This window comes from Rutilus rutilus (assembly GCF_951802725.1).
Source record: "Rutilus rutilus genome assembly, chromosome: 4".
In the NCBI taxonomy this organism is placed as follows: domain Eukaryota; kingdom Metazoa; phylum Chordata; class Actinopteri; order Cypriniformes; family Leuciscidae; genus Rutilus; species Rutilus rutilus.
In genome coordinates, this window is record NC_140212.1 from 45,228,083 (window position 1) to 45,253,885 (window position 25,803).

Here is a 25,803-nt window from a genome sequence, read left to right on the forward strand (position 1 = left end):
CGAGTACAGGACTGGCAGGACTCTCTTGTTAAAACACAAAATCCGAGAGTCATTAAGAGGTTCAGTAAAACAGGACTGACCGGAGTCTTTTGCTAGAAAACTCTGCTAATAATCTAAATTCAATGTAAACCTAAATTAAACCTTTTAATAAATTTGGAATCCCACATTTGCCCCTTTGAGAGTCTTAAAAACTCTCACAAAATACAAATTGTAACAACAATGCCTCTGTTTAGGGAATTTATTAGCTCAAATGAGAGGAGATATTTATTAGGTATGAATATTTATATGTTGCTTACATAAATTAAATTATTCCAAATAGGGAATAGGTCAAACCTCACCATATATCAATAATAAACACAATTACTCGTAGTAACTACTGATATAGGTAGGTGGAATTATATTGTAAAATAGGGGAATTTAGGTAGAAGTTAATGTTCATTTATTATGCAAACTGTCCGTCCGGCAAACAGCAGGTACAATTTCTGAACAGAAACCTATCGTCTTTAACACCGACAACTACCTCTCCTGTGGCCACAAGAAGCGACACTTGCGTGTTTTAGACAACTTACAGATTGTGATATTAAAATCTAGTAGAGCTTTGGGTAAGATCACACTTTCAGGGACTTTAGCGATGGAACAATATGAGACAGATTCACTTCAGCAGATTATAGGATTTTTAATCAAGCAACTAAAGATTACATGTACTATTTTAATCACGCAGGAGTAAATATACATAACAAACAAACAATATAAACGATCGCAAACAGGAAATAAAACAAAGTAAAATAAACAAAATTAAGAGAGAGATAGAAAGAGAGATATGGAGAGAGAGAGGAAAGTTAGAGTAATTTAGGTGTGTGCGTAAGCTAGTTAGAGCGCGTAGGAGGGTGTGTGTGTGAGCGCATGTGTGGGTTTTTGGGAGCGCATGCGTGTGTGTATGTGGGAGCACGTGCGTGTGGGTGTTTTAATGTGTGTGTGTGTGTGTGTAAGAGTGAGTGAGAGTTTAGAAAAAGAAAGAAAGGCACAACAGTTTAAAACATGACTTCTCAACGAGACCCCAACAGTTTCTAGTAATTCTTAGACAACTTAAACAGCATTTCTTTCGGATTGCGAATTTAAGGATATACAGTACTTGCTCAGTGAGGCCCTCTTGTGTGCGTCTGGTGTAACAAAGGAGCCTGGAACCCGTGGTCAGACGCTTCGTCCAGGCGGGTTTGTTGCGATGGTAACTCAGAGCGTTCGTTAAACTTAGCCAAAGATGATTTAGCCTTAAGTTGGTTTCGTTGGTTTGTAAGCAAATTATCAAACTGAGGTAAACTATCAAGAAAAGAAAGACGAAATAAAAACGAAATAAAAGGAGAACGGAGGTTTCTTGGAGGAAGGAAGGAGGCGGGTCTCTCTCTCTCTCTGGTGAACTGCGAGGATCGAGAGATATGGCGCCGTGTTTTGAAGGAGCTAAAGTCACGCCTTCTCATGTGCGTGACCCAATCGTCTGGAAGGACGATTGTGGCCACCTCCTTACGTTTTGCGATGGCCCACGCCTCTTCCGACTATATGCTGACGGGATAAACTCGTTAATAAACAGTTATAAAACTGGTATTAATGAAAGAATGCGTAATTTTATAGGTTGAGTTAAGAATTCAACACCGTTGGTTCTTCCTGAACACAATGATACCACTGACCGTGGTTCTGGCAGTTAATAACACAGAGTTACATGATTCTTCAATATAATAAGCATTTCACTTTTTGATTATACCTTAAAACTTAGTTATAGCGGTCTTCCATATAAGGACCATAACGTACAATACGAATACATTTCAAAAATATATAGAAAAGAGTGATTTTGATCATAATGTCCAGGCATTTGAGCTTCTCTGTGTTTTGTGTGTGTGCGTTTAGTCCTCTTCAGCTCACGAGGTCGTGTCCGCTGCGTGAACTGGTTCTCCCCCCCCCCTTTGAGGGGGAATCAGTATGTATGTATACGTATGTATGTGCGTTTTACAATCAATGGGCCTTTGGTCGAACATCTGTTTAACAGTTCGTGGTTTGTTTGTGAGATGTTCGATGCTGTGAAAATCCCTGGAGGGAAGGGGGGGGGGGGGGTGTTGATCACGGGGTGATGATGCTAATTTAATCAACAGGCAGGCCGGGTGACCTGCCTTCCGTTACAAAATTTAGACACTTAAAAGTTCATTCTTATAACTTGTGTAAGTTACAGGTACAAAGCAAGTTCATTCTTGTAACGTGTGATAGTTACAGGCACAAAGCATGATCTGTGTTGTTCATCTGTAATTGCATGTTGACACAGAAACAAACATGCAATTAGGGTCCGTGAAGTTCTTACGGGGAATATTCTTTTATGGTTGGACCAGTCATTTTCTCGTGCGAGGCGTGAGTCATTTGTTGAATGAAACACTTGATACTGTGGAAGCATACGTAGAACGCCAGTAGGAGAAATAACAGCAGCATTGCTATTTCTTTAATCCACAGCCAGGGTTTACCAATCAAGTTTCCGAACCATGAAGAATTGTCTTCAGTCATCTGGTGTAATTTTGTTGAAAGATCAAGAATGTCTTGTTGGATTTTGTTCAAATTCTCTGTTGGATCCATTAACCCGGTGCAGCACTCAGGGCCGATAATGGTGCAGGCTCCTCCTTGCGTTGCAAGAAGGTAATCCAAGGCTACTCTGTTCTGTAAGATCATTATCTTGTGCGAAGCGAGAGTGTTCGTGATGTTGCCTAGGGCCAAAGCCGTATCATTGGCCAATTTCTGTACAGAATCCGACAGGCTTCTGACTTGATCGAGAGCCTGCATGACACCATACGATGGGATTAAGGCTCCAAGAGTTCTTGACCACCACGTTTGAACACAAGTGAGTCCTGGAATGCAGCCATCTTTGTTGGTAGAAGGAGCTGAATCATGTAACTGTGGAGAGCTTGGAGTGGAGTGTGTGTTTTCTCTGATAGCTGGCAGAACATAAACCAGGGTGCATCTGCGTTGTGTATTTTTTTTCTTCTGTGTTGGTTGTAGTCTCTGCAGTTGGTCTAGTTGTTTTCTGGAGGTTGGGTATATGCAGGTGTGTAGGTCAGTGCATATGGTTCTCAGGATAACCGTCAAGTGGTGTCGGCACAGAGTTTAAGAAAGAGAAAAACAAACAAACAAAAAAACAAACAAACAAACAACTGCAACAGACCAGTATTCACTGTAAAGACTACAAACACATTAGGGTTGTATCCTCTGTTCAATCTGTATCTGCTAATTGTGGTTCCTTCTTTCCCTATTTCTTAATTCATGAGACACCTAAAAGGAACAGTGAGGTGAGGATGGACTATGGTTGGGAAGGGCCTATAAGGGAATCTAGACCACAGGGTTGGCCCCCGAAAGCCTGTTGCTTCCAGTTCTTCCTGGGCTCCTCACTGGTCCATGTGTCCTATCCTATCCCTGTTGGGGGAAGGAACCACTTTGCAATGTGACACATGAGTCCATGTTTTTCTTCCCTGACACAATACTGCAGCTGCTGTAATCATCATTACTTGATGTAGTCCATGCCACTTAGGTTCTAACGGCTTGTGTCTGAATGATTTTATCATGACCCACTGACCTGGGATGATTGTGTGTCCACCCTCTGGTGGAGTCTGCCAACATGACTCAACTCTCTCTCTGGCACTCTGTACTGCCTTTGTAAGGTGTTCACAGTAAGAGATCAGGGCATCTGAGGCAATGTGAACATCAGCATTTCTAAGATCAATCACACCTGGCATCTGCATTGGGCGTCCTGTAATAATCTCATGAGGGCTCAGTCCTACTGATCTGTTAGGTGACGCTCTCATACTACACAGAACTGCTGGCAGTGCTTCAACCCATGACACTCCTTCCTGATGCATTTTGCTTAGCCTGGTTTTGATTGTTCTGTTTGCCCTTTCAACCTGTCCTGCTGCTTGTGGCCTGTAGGAACAGTGCAGATTCCACTTAACCTTCAACATTCTAGACACCTCCTTGACAACCTGTCCTGTGAAGTGTGTACCTTGATCTGAGTCAATGCAATCTGGTAATCCCCATCTGGGAATGAAATCAGTGACAAGACATTTAGCAGTATGTGCAGCTGTAGCACGCCCTGTTGGATAAGTTTCTATCCATCTTGAGAACTTGTCTATTACTACCAAAACGTCAGTTTTTTCCTTACAACGAGGCAACTATATGTAATCAACTTGCAAATGACGAAATGGTCCTGGTGGAGCTGGGGTATGTGCTGCTGGTGTAATGGCTGCTGGTACATCATTATTTTTCTGACATGTAACACACCTTTTGGCTGTTTCTGTGGCTACATGTCATAATTTTGGATTCCACCATTGATTTGAGAACCTGTGATTCATCGTTGCTGGACCACTGTGACCCAAATTGTGTGTTTGTTGAGCCAAATATGGCAGCAGTGATTTGGGAGCAACATACTTCCCCCCTTTGGTCCAGCAGCCAGATGAATCAACGGTGGCTCCTTTGTCTAACCATGTTCATGCTTCATATAGAGGAACATCTTTGTACAAATCAATGATAGATTCAGGAGGCAGAATTGTCTTCTGTGCTGTACTACCTGAACACACTTGTACAGTTACATAAAAACAAGCCTGTTTAGCTGCTACATCTGCAAGAGCATTACCTTTAGCTTCTGTAGTGTTAGTTGTGAGATGTGCTTTCACTTTGATCACCGCTAATTTCTTTGGAGGTTTCATGGCAAACATAAGATCTTTCACTAATTCAGCATGCTTAATTGGGGATCCAGCAGAAGTTAGAAACTGTCTGCTTTGCCAAATGACACCAAAATCATGAATAACCCTAAAAGCATACCTGGAATCTGTGTAGATATTTGCAACTGATCCTGAAGCTAGTGTGCATGCTCTAGTTAAAGCTACCAGTTCTGCAGCCTGAGCTGAAAAATGATCTGGAAGACGACCTGAAGCTACCACCTCAGTGGTGGACGTTACTGCATAACCTGCTTGTCTGTTCCCTTCAATTACTTGAGCTGAACCATCAACAAACAACTCAAATTCTGCATTTTCTATGGGAGTTTCTGCTATTTCACTTGTCGCTGCGTATGTAAGCGTAACACAATCATGAGTCATTTCGCCTTCATCCTCTAACACAACTTCAGTCATTGCAGACATCATACATGATGAGGGGTTCGTGACTGGTGCACGCTGTAAAACAATGTTCGGGGCTGTGAGAGTAGTTAACCAATTTCCCCAACGAGAGGAAGTGACAGAAGTGACTTTTGCTTGATTCATTAGTGCGGACACTGCGTGAGGGCATTTTACATTTACCGTCTGGCCTAACACCATTACTGATGAAGCCTGAAGCGCTAGATGAACTGCCTGTACTGCTCTGAGGCATGGTCCCATACCTTGAGCTACTATGTCAAGTTTACCAGAATAGTAATGAATTGGACGTAAACTGCCCCCCTGGTCTTGCATTAGAAATGCAGTCATAAAGCCCAAGTGTTCATGGACATAAAGCACAAAGGGTCTATCAGCTTGGGCAATTCCTAATGCTGGTGCTTGACATAGTGCTCTCTTCAAATCATTGAATGCTTTGAGGTGAAGTTCTTCCATACAAACAATATCTTAATCTTTACCATGGCCTTTCAACAAGTCATAGAGAGGCTGAGCAATCGAGGCATATTCTTCAATCCACGGTCTACAGTAACCTGCTGTTCCTAAAAATGAGCGTAGTGTTTTAATGGTAGTAGGCGGAGAAAACACTTTCAGAATCCTCCACTATTCCACTGTAAGTTGCAGCTGCCTGACAAAATCTTTCAGTGTATTCACTTATAGTCTCTCCTTTCTTTTGTACACATCTAGTAACTTTCGACCAGTCCTAAGAGATTCTTTAGGATTTTCAAAACACCTATCAAATCGCCTTTACTGACATGTTGTAGTTCAGACGTAACAGCAGACTCAAAATTGTTGAATTCAGATTCAGTTAGAATTTGTGACATCAGCTGTGTTACTTCTGGCAACGACATGTCGTAAAGACGCATTTTACTTATCAATGCTCTTCTAAATTCAAAAAATTTGTGCTTGCTGAGGGTAGGCTCTGGGATAGTCTCTCTACATCTTTAGGTCCTAGCGCTTTGACAACAGTTTGTATTTGTACAACAGAAGAGTTGAGAGGAACACTTTCAGTTCCCTCAATTCCCTGAGACCTTCTCCTTGCCCCACACACCTTCACTGAATCTACTGGCTTATCAGTTACTGATTGGATGGCAACATCTGTTTCAAAGAAAGCTTTTAAGTCAGGATAAATGTTATCCGGCTGACTAACTTCTACATCAGTTTTTTCTATAGCTTTGCTGCGGCTCAATTTCTTAGTCAACAAAGATATTCTAGCACGTAGCTCATTGATCTGTTTCTCTAGCTCTGAGTTGCGCTTAGACTGTTCTGTAGCTTTTGCTAAAACAAATTCTCTGTGACAACAAATAATGCCCTTCATATGGTTTTTGCGGATGCTTGCTCCAAGCACCTTTTTACACTCATCTACTGACCAAGTTTTGTCTGGGTGAATTTCATATTTCTGAGTTAGTTCCTGTCTAACCTTTTCAGTGACTATTAGGTCCATTTGTTCTCTTAATATATTTTGGAATTCACTTTCTGACCACAATGGAATCGCAAAACCACCTTTTTCCGTTGTGGGGATCAGTCTGGCATTTTTTCTAAACATTTCTGTGAGTTTTCTTTTTTACCACACAATATATATATAAAAAAACCTAAAACTTCTCTAGGGTACACTTGTTAACACATCAGCTATTGTTAACTTTCCAAATGACCAACACTTCACACTTAACCTCCCTGCCTACAAAAAAAAAAAAACAGAGGATAAACCAAAATATTAGCAATTTACGCTAAAATCTTCCCTGCCTACAAAAACAGAGGATCAACTGAAATAACTAGCACGTAAAGCTAATTCTTCTCTGCCTAAAGCAAAGGATACCAACTATTAGCACTTGATGCTAACTCTTCCCTAACTTTATAAAGGATAAAACCTTCTCTAGCAAGAGGATGAAACAATATTAACCTGTAATGTTAATCTTCCCTGACTGGCAGAGGGTATCTTTCATCTCTAAAAAAACTTTTTTTTAGAGGATAACTTAGTTAACAAAACCCTGCAACTGTCTGTTAACTCTTCTCTGAACGGCGCAGAGGATAAACACATATACTGGTCTGTAGCGGTTCTTTGAATGGAGTGAAACTCACCGAATCTTTTGTAAAGGAAGATTCTGGAACTCAGTCAGGCTTTGAGATCTTTGAGCTTGAAGTTTCAATCTGGAGGAAGCTGGAAAAATTCAGTCTGGTAATCTTTGTTTAGCTGGAAGTTTCGCTCTGGATTCCAAAAGATGCAGTCTGGAAAGCAGATCTTTTGTTGAGCTTGCTGTTTCAATCTGGATTCAGGTCTTTGAGCTTGAAGTTCTTTGAGTTTCCTTTTTCTCCATCTGGGTCACGGCACCAAGTTGTTGTAAACTCAGAATCGAAGACCAGGAGACTTGGTTGTTTCTTCAGCAGGATTCTTTATTGAGAACACGAGCTGTCGGTAGCTGCAGTCACCAAGTCTAACGTGAATGTTCTCTTACAGTTTATATACATTTAGGGGCAGGAACCGAAAAAGACAGGTTTAGGAACCGGTTCTAGACTGAGAGCATTGCCCACCCTAATCCACTCAGCATATCTATTCAAACACTGAGACCCGAGTACAGGACTGGCTGGACTTTCTTGCTAAAACACAAACTCCAAGAGTTTCAGTAAAACAGGACTGACCAGAGTCTTTTGCTAGAAAACTCTGATAATCAATTTATACCTAACCTTAACATGCTAAATTCAATGTTAACCTAAATTAAACATTTTAATAAATTTGCATTCCCACATTTTAATCGTGAAGCTCTTTCCACACTGAGGACAGGTGAAAGGCTTTTCTCCAGTGTGAACTCTCATGTGAGTCTTAAAGTTTGTTCTACATATGAAACTCTTTCCAAAGTCTTCACATGAGGAATCACTCAGGAGAGAACTGTTTTATATGTCAAGATCAAGATGTGATTTATATCTATAACTTTTTTCACACTGATCACAAGCAAACAGCTTCTCTCCAGTGTGAATTCTCATGTGAGTCTTAAAGTTTGTTCTTGACAGACTTCAGTAAACAGACGGAACTCGGCGTGTCGCATTGGAATGCTACCTTCCTGGTAAATTCGAGAGAAACTTACTGCCGCAAGTGAACAAAATGTCATAAAATACATATCTTAATGTATATGGTCAAAGTTTTATTTATAGCAGTTTGAAAGAACACATATTGAAGGAGTAAACTAGCCCAAAATCTCAAAACTGACCACTGGATGAAATATTTATTTTTTTTGCCTATTTTTTTTGCCACACTGGAGAGAAGGCTTCTCTCCAGTGTGAAGTCTCATGTGAACGCAGAGGCTAGTGTTATACGTGAAACTCTTTCCACACTGATGACATGTGAATGGTTTCTCTCCAGTGTGACTGTTCATGTGACACCTAAGGTTTTGTTCTGTTGTGAAACTCTTTCCACACTGTTGGCAGATGAAAGGCTTTTCTCCAGTGTGGATTCTCATGTGATACCTAAAGTTTTGTTCTGTTGTGAAACTCTTTCCACACTGTTGGCAGATGAATGTCTTTTCTCCTGTGTGAATTTTCATGTGAGTCTCAAGATTTCCTTTTTGTGTGAAGCTCTTCCCACACGGTTTGCAGGTGTAAGGCTTCACTCCAGTGTGAACTCTCATGTGAACGCAGAGGTTACTGATATGAGCGAAACTCTTTCCACACTGATGACATGTGAACGGTTTCTCTCCAGTGTGACTGTTCATGTGACACCTAAGGTTTAGCTCAATTGTGAAGCTCTTTCCACACTGATCACATGTGAACAGGTTCTCTCCAGTGTGGATTCTCATGTGGCAATCAAGATTTCTTTTATGTTTAAAACTCTTTCCGCACTGATTGCAATGGTAAGGCTTCTCTCCAGTGTGGATTCTCGTGTGAACTTCAAGGCTTTGTTTTTGAGTGAAACTTTTTCCACACTGACGGCACGTGAAAAGCTTCTCTCCAGTCATTAAATCATGATGTTTCTCAAATTGATTTTCCTCTTCAGTTTCATTCAGTTGTTGACTCTCCTCTTTGAGCACCATCTTGTCTAAAATGAAAAAAAAAAATGAAAAAAATAATTTAACTCCCGTTTAATGGCACAAAGCAACAGAAATCAAAACCACAATAAAGAACCAAGATAAAAACCAACAACTTGTATACTAGATCCGATATACACTTAGCTATTGAAAGAGTAATCTCACAATCTCTTTTCAATATTAACTGTTCACTTTCATTAGAACATAAAAAAAGCTTTAGTCCATGAAAGCTGGAAGTTATCAAACCCCTTATCACTTCACCCAGAATAATTGGTTTATTATAGATCAATCCCAAAATGTTAGAATAAAATATTGTCCTCTCAACTATGCTCAGTTTTGCAGAAAAACAATATTTCAGTCAGAATTTAAGCCCCATTGTAGGACATAAACTAAAGATACTAAAGTTAATTAGATCTTTTGACAACAGAGACCACAACGTTCTCTGATATTGATAATTATGTTATTAAATTTAAATATATTAAATATATAATTATGCAAACACAAGTATGGTGTGCCACAAGGCTCAGTATTAGGTCCTCTGCTTTTCTCATTGTTTATGCTTCCCCTAAGGGACATTGTCATTCACTGTTATGACAACAATACTCCGTTTTACACTGCTAACTTAGAGTAGTGAAGTTTTGTCCGGTTATATTAATAATGATATAAATGATGGGATGACTAAGGTGTTAGATTTTAGCAAATGTACTGTTATCTGGGTGTCTAGAGATATAAACAAGTTAAATGTAAGACTTTTTAAGACCTTTTTAATACCACCTTATATGATATTTAAGACCAAACCTGCAATGGAAACCATATAATCAAAAAGTGTTCATTTTACTCAACAAATGTCACGGCTGTATACTTTGTATTGTCGTCTTTGCCGTGTCTGGGTGTGTTTTGCACCTCCTACAGGTGCGCTGCGGAGCTGAGGTAATCAGGTGGATTGGGTGCACCGATGCACAGGTGTGCCTGTCAATAAAAGCTTCCTGTTTGGCGTCCTTAGTGAGCGTTCCATTCTGTCACATCGATCCTTGGCCAGGACCGAGATGTTGATCGGCGTTGTGGCGTATAGCGAGAACTTGAGAGACAGTCTTTGTTATAAAGAATGTGTAAATAAAAAGAGTATTGTAACCGCCGTAAACGTTTCCTCCTCCTTCATTGTTGCTTCCTAATAAGGGGGTAACAACAAGAAACTGCAAATTTTTTCATATATACAGTTGCAATCAGAAATATTCAACCCCCTAAAGATTTTAAGGATTTATCAATTAAAGTTTTTTCAAAGAGCAAGATTCTGCATTGGATGATTTCTTGATGAGTTGATAAATAAAATCCATCCATCCATCTTCTTCCGCTTATCCGGGGCCGGGTCACGGGGGCAGCAGTCTAAGCAGGGATGCCCAGACTTCCCTCTCCCTAGACACTTCCTCCATCTCTTCCGGGGGGACACCGAGGTGTTCCCAGGCCAGCCGTGTTCCCAGCGTGTCCTAGGTCTTTCCCAGGGCCTTCCCGGGAAGGCGTCCAGGAGGCATCCGGAAAAGATGCCCGAGCCACCTCAGCTGACCCCTCTCGATGTGGAGGAGCAGCAGCTCTACTCTGAGCTCCTCCCGAGTGACCGAGCTTCTCAACCTATCACTAAGGGATCACCCAGCCACCCTGCGGAGAAAGCTCATTTTGGCCGCCTGTATCCGGGATCTCGTCCTTTCGGTCATGACCCACAGCTCATGACCATAGGTGAGAGTAGGAACGTAGATTGACCGGTAAATCGAGAGCTTCGCCGCACCACGACAGACCGGTACAGCGACCGCATTACTGCAGAAGCTGCACCGATCCGTCTGTCAATCTCCCGTTCCATCCTTCCCTCACTCGTGAACAAGACCCCAAGATACTTGAACTCCTCCACTTGAGGCAGGAACTCTCCACCAACCTGAAGCGGGCAAGCCACCCTTTTCCGACTGAGAACCATGGCCTCGGATTTGGAGGCGCTGATTCTCATCCCAGCCGCTTCACACTTGGCTGCAAACCGTCCCAGTGCATGCTGAAGGTCCTGGTCCGATGGGGCCAGCGCGACAACATCATCCGCAAAGAGCAGAGATGAAATCGTGTGGTCCCCAAACCTGACACCCTCCGGCCCCTGGCTGCACCTAGAAATTCTGTCCATAAAAATTATGAACAGAACCGGCGACAAAGGGCAGCCCTGCCGGAGTCCAACATGCACCGGGAACAAGTCTGACTTACTACCGGCAATGCGAGCCAAGCTCCTGCTCCGGTCGTACAGGGACCGGATAGCCCTTAGCAAAGGGCCCCAGACCCCATACTCACAGAGCACTCTCCACAAGATGCCGCGAGGGACACAGTCGAATGCCTTCTCCAAATCCACAAAGCACATGTGGATTGGTTGGGCAAACTCCCATGAACCCTCCAGCACCCTGGAGAGGGTATAGAGCTGGTCCATTGTTCCACGACCGGGACGAAAACCGCACTGTTCCCCCTGAATCCAAGGTTCTACTATCGGCCGTATTCTCCTCTCCAGTACCCTGGCATAGACTTTCCCGGGGAGGCTGAGAAGTGTGATCCCCCCTATAGTTGGCGCACACCCTCCGGTCCCCCTTCTTAAAAAGAGGGACCACCACCCCGGTCTGCCAGTCCAAAGGTACTGTTCCCAACCGCCACGCGATGCTGCAGAGGCGTGTCAGCCAAGACAGCCCCACAACACCCAGAGACTTGAGGTACTCGGGGCAGATCTCATCCACCCCCGGTGCCTTGCCACCGAGGAGTTTCTTGACTACCTCGGTGACTTCAGCCCGGGTGATGGACGAGTCCACCTCCGAGCCCTCAGCCTCTGCTTCCTCAATGGAAGATGTGATGGCGGGATTGAGGAGATCCTCGAAGTATTCCTTCCACCGTCTGATGACATCCCCAGTCGAGGTCAACAGCATTGGTAGGGCACTGCTTCCCCCTCCTGAGGCGCCGGACGGTTTGCCAAAATCTCTTCGAGGCCGAACGATAGTCCTTCTCCATGGCCTCACAGAACTCCTCCCAGGCCCGAGTTTTTGCCTCCACAACCACCCGGGCTGCAGTCCGCTTGGCCTGTCGGTACCCGTCAGCTGCCTCAGGAGTACCACAAGCCAGCCAGGCCTGATAGGACTCCTTCAACTTGACGGCATCCCTTACTTTCGGTGTTCGGTTCGGGGATTGCCGCCTTGACTGGCACCGGAGACCTTAGCATTGACAATGGAGGTGGAGAACATGGTCCACTCGGACTCAATATCTCCAGACTACCTCAGGATCTGGTCAAAGCTCTGCCGGAGGTGGAAGTTGAAGATCTCTCTGACAGGGGATTTGGCCAAACGTTCCCAACAGACCCTCACAGTACGTTTGGGTCTGCCGAGTCTGTCCAGCTTCCTCCCCTGCCATCGGCTCCAACTCAACACCAGGTGGTGATCAGTTGACAGCTCCGCCCCTCTCTTCACCCGAGTGTCCAAGACATACGGCCGGTGGTCAGATGAAACAACCACAAAGTCAATCATCGACCTCCGGCTTAGGGTGTCCTGGTGCCATGTGCACTGATGGACACCCTTATGCTTGAACATGGTGTTCGTTATGGACAAACTGTTACTAGCACAGAAGTCCAATAACAGAACACCACTCGGGTTCAGATCAGGGGGGCCGTTCCTCCCAATCACGCCCCTCCAGGTGTCAATGTTGGCGGCTGAGCTGGGGAGCTATAAGCAAACCCACACCAGCCCGCCGCCTCTCACCATGAGCAACTCCAGAGTGGTGAAGAGTCCATCCTCTCTCAAGGAGTGTGGTTCCAGAGCCCAAGCCATGCGTGGAGGTGATCCCGACTATCTCTAGCCGGAATCTCTGAATCTCACGCAAAATCTCAGGCTCCTTCTCCGCCAGAGAGGTGACATTCCATGTCCCCAGAGCTAGATTCCGTGTCCAGGGATCAGGTTGTTGAGGCCCCCGCCTTCGACTGCCGCCCAATCCACTAAGCACCGGCCCCTTACGGTCCCTCCTGCAGGTGGTGGGTCCACGGGAGGACCCCATGGGGGAGGCCCGACCACCAGGCGCTCGCATACGAGCCCCAACCCCGGGCCTGACTCCAGGGTGGGGCCCCGGCTGCGCCATGCCGGGCGACGTCACGGTCCTCAAATTTATAGGCATCATAAGGTTTTTTTTTTTACCGCTCTTAGTCTGACCCGTCACCTAGGACCTGTTTTGCCTTGGGAGACCCTACCAGGGGCATATAGCCCCAGACAACATAGCTCCTAGGGTCGTTCGGGTACTCAAACCCCTCCACCACGGTAAGGTGGCAGTTCAAGGAGGGGATAAATAAAATCAGCACAGAAAATGCATGATGTAGTATTTGTGTGAAACAGGATATATTGCAAAGATAGCCATGTCACAGTTATTCAACCCATATATATAATATTGTTGTTTTTAAAGCTTTCTGAAAGTTTTTATGGCCTAAAGTGGAGTTGGAACATAATTAAGCCTTTGGGAACTCTATAATGATCCTTCATTTGCTTCAGCTTTGAAGTCGACTAAAATATGCCAGGAGGAATTTGGATAAGACTACAGCGTTTTGGGAGACAGTTCTATGGACTGACTAAACCAAACTGGAACTGTTTGGGCCAGCGGCCCATGCGTGCGAAAGGCTTATGACCAGAAGAATATCATCCCCACAGTCAAGCATGGAGGTGGGTCACTGATGACGTCGGGCTGTTTTTCTGTGGCAGGAACTGGCAATATTGATGGTGTACCTGGCATCGTGGATTCACAGAAATACCAGGCCATTTTAAAGAGGAACGTGATCCCTTCTGTTGACAAATTAAACCTTGGTGATCATTGGACTTTCCAGCAAGACTATGATCCCAAGCACACCTCCAAGTCAACCAAAGCTTGGTTTAGTAAAAAATCCAGGAACGTCCAAGAATGGCCTTCTCAGTCACCAGATTCAAATCCAATTGAAAATCTTTGGTGGGATTTAAAGAAGGCAGTTGCAGCACGGAAGCCATCAAACATCACTGAGCAAAAGGCAAACGGTTCCGATAGAGAGGTGTAAGAAAACTTACCGAAAACATTTGTTAGAAATTATAAAAGCTAAAGGATGCTCCACAAAGTACTGAAGCTGAGTTGAATAATACTGCACATGCATGTGTTAAAAGTTAAATGTTTCATTTGAACTTCAAAGTTAAATAAATTTCTGTTAAAATAACTCAAACATGCATCAATAAATATTTTTTGTTGCTTGAGTTTTTTTGTCATTTATTGTCATTGTCGTTCATCGACATCACTAGAATCTATTTTGAGAGGGGGTTGAATATTTCTGATTGCAACTATATATATATATATATATATATATATATATATATATATATATATATATATATATATAAATAAAACCTTCATTTATATAGCGCTTTTAACAATTCAGACTGTTTCAAAGCAGCTTTACAGTGATAATAGGGAATTAATTTAATTAATCACACACAACTGCAACATACAAGATTATCTTTGGCTTGAGACGGACCTTTTCAGAGAGAATGTTTAACAACCTGAGGAAAAGATAATTTTCTACTAACATAGATGAGCCCACCAGTAACAGCAACAAGACTGTTGGTGAGCTACTACCATGAAGATCTGGAGAAGGTTGTGGAGGAACACCTGAGGTCTACTGAGGTGATGCACATCCAACAGGTACAATGTGGATCCCGGTCTGGCCACTTACAAGCAGGGAGAAATGTGGTGGAGTGGTGATGAAAACAGGGAGGTATCCAGCCCTCAACCAAGTGGTGAAAGTAGCACTCTCAATCGTCCAAGGTCCTGTAGTGGAGTCATCATTGAGCTTGATGTACAGTGTAATCGACGCCAGATGAACAAACACGTCAACCTTCAATGTTCAGCCTGCGCTTCTCGTCCGGTGTGCACCCCCCTTCAGACCCCCGAGGGTTAAGGTGAAGCTGCTTTGAAACTATTTCTGTTGTATAAAGTACTATATAAATAAAGGTGACTTGACTTGTTACTGTACTGGTGTGCAGGAAAATAAAGCTATCAAAAGATATAACTGGCTGTCATGTCGTTCTTCTGTCCACATGAGGCGACCGGCTCAAATAAAATAAAAATAAAACCACTTTAATTAGGACACTCTTCAAAAATATAATTTATTTCTGTAGAGCTAGACATTTCAATAAGGATCAAACAACTGAGTTCAACTTTGAGAATGAAACCAACCTGTCTGTGTCTCAGTATCGTCATTTTTGACTCTGAATGTTTCTTCAATCTTCACGTCTTCACTCTCCTCTTTAATAAACGCCATCTTTATAATAGTGTGTCACGTGGATCTCAGTCGCTTCACCAGGAGTTTTTCTGTGTGTTTGGAAACTCTGTCCTGTTCAAGAGGAGAATAATTAACAGAAAGAAAAACACTCTAAACTGAATCTCTGAGTGTGTCAGTCAGATCTACTGCCATCATTTCTTGATGACGTAAGGAACCGATTAATCTGTTTTTGAAATAAACTGTCCAAAAGAACCATTTTGCAGAAATGAATCAGATTTGACATTACTACTCAAAACTAGCACTACAAATTAAAGGAACAGAGAATAGAGTGCCGAAGTTATGACGTCACTTTGTAGGCTAAAACGCGGAAGTGAGTTAGCATTTTAGCACTTCTGGTTCCCTCGCCCTAAAGTCTATGGGTTTTTTGAATGGGTTTTTGCTAAATCGGCTGAAATAAGGTCTGTGGTTAACAAAGCCTCTAAATATTTTCACGTTTTGATCTATGACATAAAACGCACCAGTTATAACCTGCTTGTGATTTTTTTTTTTTACTTTATTGTGTCTTAAAAACGGTGGTTGCTAACAAGCTGCTAAAAGGGACTACATCCTTTGGCAGAGACTTTAGACGTCATCATGACCAACAGGAAATCTCTCACTAGCCCGCGTTTCAAAAATATGAAGGCTACAAGAACATTTCATCTCCTGAAGGAACTGTGTAATTTTTAATTTCCCCCTTCTATATATTAATTCATATGTTATTACCCTCTGGTCTGTACATGTCATTTTTTGTTGTGCAGGTTGCACAGTATTTGTAGTGTTCTCTGTACATATTGTCCTGTGCATTGTTCATAATAAAGTTCGTTTCAGCCTCATGTTCTTAGAAGTTTATCTTTCAGTTAATATACATAACGTTATATATTTATTCTTTTCAAATAGTAGTTTTTCCAAATATTGTTGTACACAGAATTATGTGATATTAAGGTAACCGATTACCAGTTCTTTATTTCTGTGGAGAGACTGTAGCTTGACAATGGTGTTTTGTTTTATCCCGAGATGCAACCACAAGTCGTCGAATGAAAGATGCTCGTTTTACCGTTTTCTGTCCGATGTTACCCAGCGGAGACTCTGGGTTCGTGCCTTAAGGTAAGCTCACACAACGATGATTTCCATGTAAACACCGTATTTAACGTTACTGCCTTAATGTGGCCACGACGAAACTTTAATGGTGCATATTGCTTAACATGCTAATGTTACTTTGACGGTCAGATGGAGTTATAAAGGCTAGCAAGAATAAACGTTTTTTATAACCAAATCAACAGCTAAAATACCTTTTGTCTTTCTCTTAAAATATCTAAAAGCTTGTTTACTTTGCAGCGGATCTAATCTATTAAACAGTGGCAGTTTTATTAAAAGCTAACGTTACGTCGAGAAATGTGTTTAATTAAAATATTCAAAATAATACCTGGTTTATTTACTTTTATTGTAACTTGTTTGGATATAATTATAGAAAGGGTGGGTCCTGCACCCTGATATTTGTGAACTTGGCTTTTACCCACTTATAATAATATGATTGTATTTGTAAACAGCATTAGTTAAAGCTGAAGCTTGTGGAAGCTTGATGATGACGTTGATCCGCGACCATGGTGTGTTGTAGTCCGTTTATAGCCTACCGTTAGCATTTTATATCTGACGGCTTTATTTAGGCTTCAAAATGTATACATTTTGGATTAACTTGTAAAGATTATCTTGATAGACAAAACGTGTAAGGGTCACAACTCTTTGTTGAACACAGATCTTATTTTTTGCGATTTTCCAAAAGTCTATGGGGAAAATGCATAGCTTTTCGATCGAGGGAACCCATGCGCCGCTAACTTCCGGGTTGGCCTACAAAGTGACGTCATAACTTCGGCACTCTATATACAGGCAATTCATATTTAGGCATTTATAATTCACATGTATGTATTGATTTGTTGACTATATTTAATGGATTACACTGTGATGAAAACATTGTCAGTTGATTTGTAGAAGTTGTCAATCCACATGTGTGTGTTGTTGTTCTTGTTGCATTTACATGCTGTGAACCAAGTGCTTCCAAACTCTACATTATTTGATTCAATTGAATCTCAATTGGTTTTGAAAATCTCTTTCTCTATCATAACTTGCCAGAGAGCAAACAGCATGTTTATGATGAACTGATTCACAACATAGGGAGCTTAGGAACCTTTACTGTTACTCATTTGTGGATGTGCTTCACTGATAAAAAAAAAACGGTTCATTAATTCTATTAGATAGCCTACATTATAATTTTACATTAAAAATAATTCATTTCAAAGTTCTCTATATAATTGTACTGACGGGTTGTATTGATTTAAACACTTTAGATGATTAAAAGCACAAACCTTTCTTCAGCAGAATCACAGATGCAGGAGCGGCGCAGCCTTATGACATCATGTCACCACACCAAAATAAAAGTCCTGTTCACATTAAATAGAAATTCACATACAGAAAACACATTCAAATGATAAGATAAAGGATTCATTCAAAGAATAAATTGGTGATTTGTGATATTCTCAATCATGAATACAGTCAAGTATCTTGATCTTCATTATTATAAAGGATTGGGAAAAAGTTTGTATTTAAAAACTAGGTTTTTGGTTGCAGAATGAAGGTGGTCGTGAAGCTCTTTCCACACTACGGTTTCGTTCCAATGAACTGCAGTAGCCAAGGCGACATCTATTTATATATCTATACCCGCCCGCGCCGTCAGATCATTTGGACGTGTGCTGTGTTCAAGAGATAACAACGATATAAATACGGTTCGTTTTCTCACACAAACCGCTCGTTTCGTGTCTTAGGCCATCAATGTGTACTTACGATGGGGAATTGTTTAATTTGGACGATGGGGAATTGTTTTAATTTGGACTCTGTGCTTGTGTTTTGAGACCGTGACCATCGACCTGCATTATATGACTGACAGACAAGAACGGTTTGACCTAAAAATATCCAAATTGAAACTACTGCGGAAAAAAAGACACCTACATCTTGGATGCCCTTGAGGTAAGCTAAAACATACCAAAATTTTATTTCAAAGTGAACTATCCCTTTAAAGGGCTCATGACATGTTTTTGTTTTATTATGTTCTCTTAGGTGCAATTATAATATTACTATAGTTTTTGGACGAAAAACGTAAAAATGTGTGTGATTTATGACCTTTTTCCACCCTGTTTCTCATCCTCTGACTCAAACAGTCAGTTTTGGAGGGTTTTCCCCTTTAAGAGTTCAGTGTAACCGCCCACTGATATGATTGGCTAGTGTCAGTGCCTATGCATTAATTATTAACAGCCCCTAGTCTGAACACATGTGGAGCTGTTTACAACAGTAGCTGGTGCTGCCGATTGCTGCGGGGCGATGGCTCTTGCAATGATACAGCCCTATATATTTGAGCCAGAATCAGATGAGGAATCAGAAGAAAATGAACCATCTCCACAACAACTAAGAATGGATCAGCCCGTGTCCACATGGAAAGTGTGAAAATATTTTGAATTCCTCATCTGGAATTTGATGTTGTATATGTCATTTGTACCCTGAGACACTTGAAAACGGGTTATTGTTAGCAAGGTGAACAATATTTAACTAATTTTGATGAAATGATGGAGTACCATGGAAAAAATGCATGCACAGGTAGCGCATATGCACAAATATGAATTTGAAGACGCAGCAATGATACGGAAAAATCGTACTTTTGTATCACATGTACTAGAAACGATGCGACATTTTCATAATTTGCTTATAGTTTATATTAGCAGGTGATAAAAGTAATAGTGTTTACGACCCTTAAAATGACAAATTCTATGCAAAAAGATGTAATATTAAATAAAAATCAATTGCTATAAATACTCAAATGGGCATTTGTGCTGCAATGAGCAAGAACATAATGCTGCATGGAGACATAAAAATAATTATGTTAATCTCAGGGTTCCCACACCTTGGTTAACTTCTAATTCAAGGACCTCTCAAGGGTTAGGTCAGGGCTATTCAATTACAAATTCAGTTGGGGCAGATTTTCAAACCAAGAAGGTTAGCTGGGCCAGTTATTTCAGCGGCGAAGCAACTCGTAATGACACATTTTAAAACCAACACAAACAAATTTATTGAATACATGTAAGGTTTATTCATCGTTTCTCTTTTAACTTTGGCAGTTTGCACATCAAAAGGTGCATAAAAATACAAGAAAAGAGTTAACTGAACAGAGTCTGAGGTAGCCCCTACTTTTTCCACTTACAAAAAAAAAAAAAAAAAAAACCTTACCTAGGCACCTCTTGCCTAGGCCTGCCTAGGTTACATATCTGACCTATCTGATCACAAAGTGCATAAAACAAAATACTGCACAGTAGTAATTAAGCAATAACATTAAGTTTCCTTTTGAAACAAAATAAACATCTTGCTCACATTTGACCCAGGAACATCTCAAAGTGCATAAAATAAAGAGTGCACAGTATTCACAACTAGGCTATAACTAACACATGAATACAAGGTGGACTACAGCACATACTGAGGGAACATATTTTAAATCACCACATTTGTGATTAGGCATGCCTTTGTTACACATCCAACATTATATTGATGTAGGCTACAGTTACCCAGCTGATTTAGTGGGAGAAGTGACATTTTTTGTTTTGAACGAGAGCAGTGACTTTAGGCTCGTAAGTTGTCAATGCAATCCGAAGGCATTGGTGGAGAGTACACAGGGCTCGCAAAATTTCAAAATCGCTGGTAGCCCTTCGGGCAGGCACTTTACAGATTTTGGTAGCCCGAAATGAATTTTACTAGCCCATATAAAAAGACTACATTTTTAATGTAGAATATTGGTTAGGAGTCAACACAATGAATCAAAAACTTTTTCAAAACACAAATATCAACAAATATGCATCTGGTTCTAACTGAACTGAAATGTGTGTGACCAGTATGAACATGAATCAGTCTGTGTCTGTGGCTCAGCCCCCAATGAGGGTATGATAAAAAAATAATAAGTAACTCTTTAGTTTAGGGTTTAATGCTCACTATATTAACTAGTTTCATTAACATGCAGATGGCAGGGTTTTTTCATCACTGAGGTCCCGAGTGTGAGATATGCTAGTTAGGGGGGTTCGGGGGCACCCCCGAGAAAATTTTGATTTCTCTGATCTACATAATGTGCATTTTAAGATGTTTTGAAGGCCAAAAAAATTGGATAACAATAGCTTTAAAACCATGTCAGTGGGCAGCTGATTATTTTTCTCTCCTCATCAGCATCACACTCCTATTCTCTTAGTTTTTCTCTTGCTCTGTCTTTTCCCCTCCTAAAGCTGAGCTTTGACCATAGAGGCTTTTCATTTTTGTCTGTCAGTGAAAAAAGTAAACAAAGGGTCAACTGATGGTTGATTTATGAATCATTTTCTCAGATGCATTAATTTACTGAAAGCTACTAGGAAAGCTAGGTAGCCTAACTAAGTTTATTGAATTCATTCGCAATATGTACACATTCATTATTGATCTTATTCCTAATACAGGGTCGTAGACAGGGCTTTATAATCAAAGAGGTCATACATTTAAGGTTATTAGGGGGTTTAAATTTTTTATTTCTCGGATATGTCCATTTCAAGACGTTTGAAGGCCAAAAAAGGATAAGAAATAGCTTTAAAACCATGTCAGCGGGCAGTAGATGATACCTGCTCTCACTTCTTCTTATCCATCACTCTTTCTTTTTCTCTCAGTCTCCTCATCTTGCCATCTCGTCTCCCTACCTAAAGCTGAACTTTTTTAATTTACTGAAGGCTACAAATTGTATATTAATTCTCAACATGTACACATTCATTATTAATCTTGTGCCTATGATGAAAACGGCTTTGTTAATGCTAATGTCCCCTCACAATGACAGTAAACTAATTATTAGTCACATTACACAGGCCTATTTTCAGTTCAAAATGGCGAAATTCGACAAAAGTATATTAATTTGCCTGATTATTTTTGTCATTTGTTTCACATTTATGACCTAAAAAAGCTGTCAAATATGAAATGTTTAGTTTAGCTACTTACATCTTATCTCGCACTTGACCGTAAACTGAAGCGTCGAGTCGCTCTGCTCAAATTCGCGCTCAGCAGCTTCTTGTGAACATAAAGCCCGCCTACTTTGATTTGATTGGTCATCTCAATATTCTGACATTGACGAGCAGCACCGCAGACCAATGAGACTCAGATGAACACACACACACCCTGTCCTCTCTGTTTCTGACGTGCTCGGCGCCACTTCGGATTGAAGATGAAGAACGCGCTGAATCTGATTATAACGAGACTGAAGCGAACACTATTTCAGATAGCCCGTCGGGCAGGCTGGTTATGCATTTTGGTAGCCCGACTGGAAAACACAATAGCCCCGGGACGTCGGGCAGGCGATTTTGCGAGCCCTGGTACAGTCAGTCAGGGAGCAACACGAGTTGCTTTTAATGGAGTTCATGTGTGAAAAAACTTGACTCACATGAGTAAGTTGATCCACACATACTGAGCATGACGATCGCTACTTTCTTAATGTTAGGGAACTGATGTATAGGGCTGGGTATCGTTCAAAAAATTTCGATACCAATATCGATACCTTGATTTCGATACCGGTTCCTGAAAGATACTTTTTTCGATACCAATTTTATGAAATCCATTTTAACAAGATTAACACATAACACATTACCTCAGAAAAACTTTGGTTTTATTTTTTCAGTTTGACTCATGCTCCTTAGCCAGTGCACAAAGAAACACATTTTTTTTATAAAGAGCTCATGCTCACCAAAGCTGAATTTGTTTGGTCAAAAATACAGTAAAACCTACGTAAAACAGTAACATTGTGAAATAGTATTACAATTTAAAATCTTATTTGAATATATTTCAAAATGTAATTTATTCCTGTGATGTCAAAGCTGAATTTTCAAAATGAAGTCATTACTTCAGTGTCACATGATCCTACAGAAATATGAAAACAGTTTGCTGCTTAACATTTTGGAAACTAGGATACATTTTTTTTCATGATTCTTTGATGAATAAAAAATTCAAAAGAACAGCATTTATTTTAAACAGAAATCTTTTGTAACATTACATGTTTTAAGGTCATTTTTGATCACTTTAACGCATCCTTACTGAAAAAAATTCTGAACGGCAGTGTACATTCAGTAGGTCATTATTGCAATAATAAACACAGTCAGAGTGATCAACAAGGTATCTCTTCATTTACCAGTCGAAGACGGAGCAACTTTCTGCTCTTATGTTTACTCGTGCACTGTCAAGGGCTTCATCATATCTGTCGTGGTACCGGTCTTTGCAGCAATTATTTTACAGCAAATACTGCATCGAGCCTGGAGAAATGTAGCCACACTTTTGATAGACTTTTCCACATCTTTAGGGTATTGTGTGTGCTCGCGTCTCATTGAGTTTGTGCGCGAGTTTGTGTGTGTGCTCACGTCACGTCTCATATGAGTATGTGCGTGGAGAGTTTGTGCGCGCGCGTCTCATAGGAGTATGTGCGGAGAGTTCCGCGCGTCTCGTGTGTGTAGAGTTTGCGTGTATGTGCGTGAGCGACTTTAGGTGTGTCGTTGTGCATTTCACATGTATTTGTTTGAGCACTGACGTTGACGAGTTAACCCCTTAGGTATCGAAATCTGGTACCGAAAAACAAGTCATTTTTCGATACTCGATAGTATCGAGGCAATTCGGTCGGTACCTAAAAAGTATCGAACTCGGTACCCAGCCCTACTGATGAACGTTGACATCAGTCCAAAACATTGTAGGCCCATTGGGGCAAAGCTCCTGTGCCATGGTTACAGATGACTGCATGTCAACAAGTTCGAGTGTGAATTTCCCCTCGTCAATGGAAGGAACCACTTGCTTTGCTCTGGCGGATAAGTCCCCTTCTATAGCAACAGTGAACGGGTCTCTGACAAAAACGGCCAACTCTGTGGGCAGAACAAGTCCATCCAAAGTTCATTTTCAACCTCGCAATGAAATCTGTCATCACATCCGTGATTTGTGTGGGGGATGAGATGCATTTGCGGAGTGTCGGAAAATGCAGCATTCGGCCTGTGCTCAAATCAGTTGCGAAAAGGTCCAGTTTAACTGGGAATGCGCGCATCTGTTCCACAAGGTCGATGACAGTTTTGTCTCTGCCTTGTAGTGCCAAATTGAGATCATTCAGGTGTTTGAATATGTCGCTCAGAAAGCAGGCATCGGCCTTGAAGTTAACCAGGAGTGCACAATTAATCACAATGAAACCGCACGCAAGATCCATCTACATTTAATTTATACAGTAAAGAATATGCAATGTCCGCTGACCCAATCCTCGGCGCTGAGCCCTGCTGGAGCACCTCTAAATATGTGCTCTAAATGCAGACACCAGCTGACTCGGTCTGTGTGTCTATAGAGTTAGAAAATACAATATAAAGTTTTCTTTTATCAAATGCAGTACTACAAAAAAATTGACTATAAATAATTCAGTTTTTAGTCAAAAAAGCTTTTAAGCTTCTTATGAATAGAATTATGACAAGGTATGATTATATAAATAATACCTTTGCGACGGTACTTGGGTCTCGTGGTTTGAAATGCAAGCTGTGTATTTCACACACTGATGTGTGTGTGTGTGTGTGTCTTTCATCTTTCAACGCGGGGTCTGAACATGACAGACTCTGAAAACAATATGCAAGAACACCAAGTAAAAACACTGTGATTATTCATCATGAATTAAACTGCAATTAACGTTTTAGTAAGTAGTTTTTACATTACTCACAGTTTGTGGCATCATCGTTGGGTCCAGAATAGTCGGCACAGCCTGATCTTTGAGCAAAAGTGTTATGGCTAAGCCAGCATCATACTGCGATTTGTTCTCAGTCATCCGTGAAGTGTAGTGAACACACGCGTAAATGAACACTGACGTGACTGGGACGTCCGCAAAAAATAAACTGAATCCATTTTTCCCTGATGTCTGGATCCTCCGGCAGCGTATACAGACATGCTGTTTTTCCACAGAGCCAGGAACGCGGGACGCGTCAAAATCTTACTGTAAATAGGCACTTCTTCAGAGCCAAAATCAGGCGTAGTTAACGACAGCGAGCACCCTTAGGATCCACAACCAGCCGTGTTTAAAGCTTGATTAAATAAATACTTATTTTATAATAGGGAGGACGTCTTAAGCTATGAAACTTGCAGGAGGTTTAATGGTACAAAGACCTCTTATATGCCAAAAGATCAAGGCAAATTTGGTTTCTCATGTCATCGCCTCTTTAATTGATCTGATTAGACAAAGAACACTCAAAACTAGCACTACAAATTAATAAAAGAACACGTATCTTACAATTATTATTTTGTTGTGATTTATATTTGGTATCTAATAACTCTTAGATTATATTTAATGGACTGCACCTTCCATTAAAACATTTTCAATAGTTTTTTTTTTTTTTTTAAAGTTGACATTAAAGATCATTGTTTGTTCTCTTTGTATTCACACTGTTTCCATAAGCATTTGTTACAGTTGACTCAGATTTTTATTTTTTTTAACTTAAAAAAAAGTCATTTTCTCTATTATTACTTTCCAGAGAGCAAACAGTGTGTTTATGATGAACTGACTCAGCGAAATGAGACGCACTGTTTCTGTTAGTCGCGTGTGGATGCGCTTTACTCACACAAACTGTTTATTAATGCTAACGTTATTTATGCACTCTACTAAAAAAGCAATGCTCATTACTGCTATTAAATAGAATACAGTGTTATATTCATTACCAATTAACTTATTTCACAGTTTTCCATATCATTGTTTGAACAGGTTGTATTGATTTAAACACTTTAGATGATTAAAAACACAAACCTTTCTTCAGCAGAATCACAGATGCAGGAGCGCGGCGCAGCCTTATGACGTCATGCCCCCACACCAAAATAAAAGTCCCGTTCAAATTATAATATAATACAAATTCACATACAGAAAACATATTCAAATGATAAGATAAAGAATTGATTTAATGTATGAATTACCAAAGCTTTTCAGATTTCCAAAGCTTTCAACACCAAGATTTTTCCAAAAGCTTCTGGCTTATATCTAAATGTAAATAATTATAATACAAACTACAGAGCATTTGTGATATTCTCAATCATGAATAAAGTCAAGTACTTTGATCTTTTTATGAAAGATTGAAAAGAAATAAATACCTAAATATTTTAATTTTATATTTCATATAAATATTGTTATCTAAATTTAAATATTTTACACAAATTAAGAATTTTTATCTCAAAATCAAATTTGTGATAGGAAAGAAATCTTACTACTTTTGACCGT

At 40.8% G+C, this 25,803-nt stretch overlaps 1 long non-coding RNA gene across 3 annotated transcripts; it reads right to left on the reverse strand.

The window, feature by feature from the left end:
• Positions 1-661: 661 nt before the first annotated feature.
• LOC311289574 lies at positions 662-25,398 on the reverse strand. 3 transcript variants are annotated; one of them, XR_014627149.1, is made up of 5 exons: positions 24,265-25,367; positions 24,047-24,163; positions 17,864-17,938; positions 15,419-15,575; positions 662-9,192 (listed from the first exon to the last, which is right to left on the reverse strand). It is a non-coding gene; the product is annotated as an uncharacterized lncRNA (long non-coding RNA). The 3 variants fall into 3 exon arrangements; XR_014627148.1 differs by lacking the exon at positions 24,047-24,163 and having other exon boundaries at positions 25,339-25,398; XR_014627150.1 differs by having other exon boundaries at positions 24,047-25,367.
• Between the last annotated feature and the right edge of the window lie 405 nt (positions 25,399-25,803).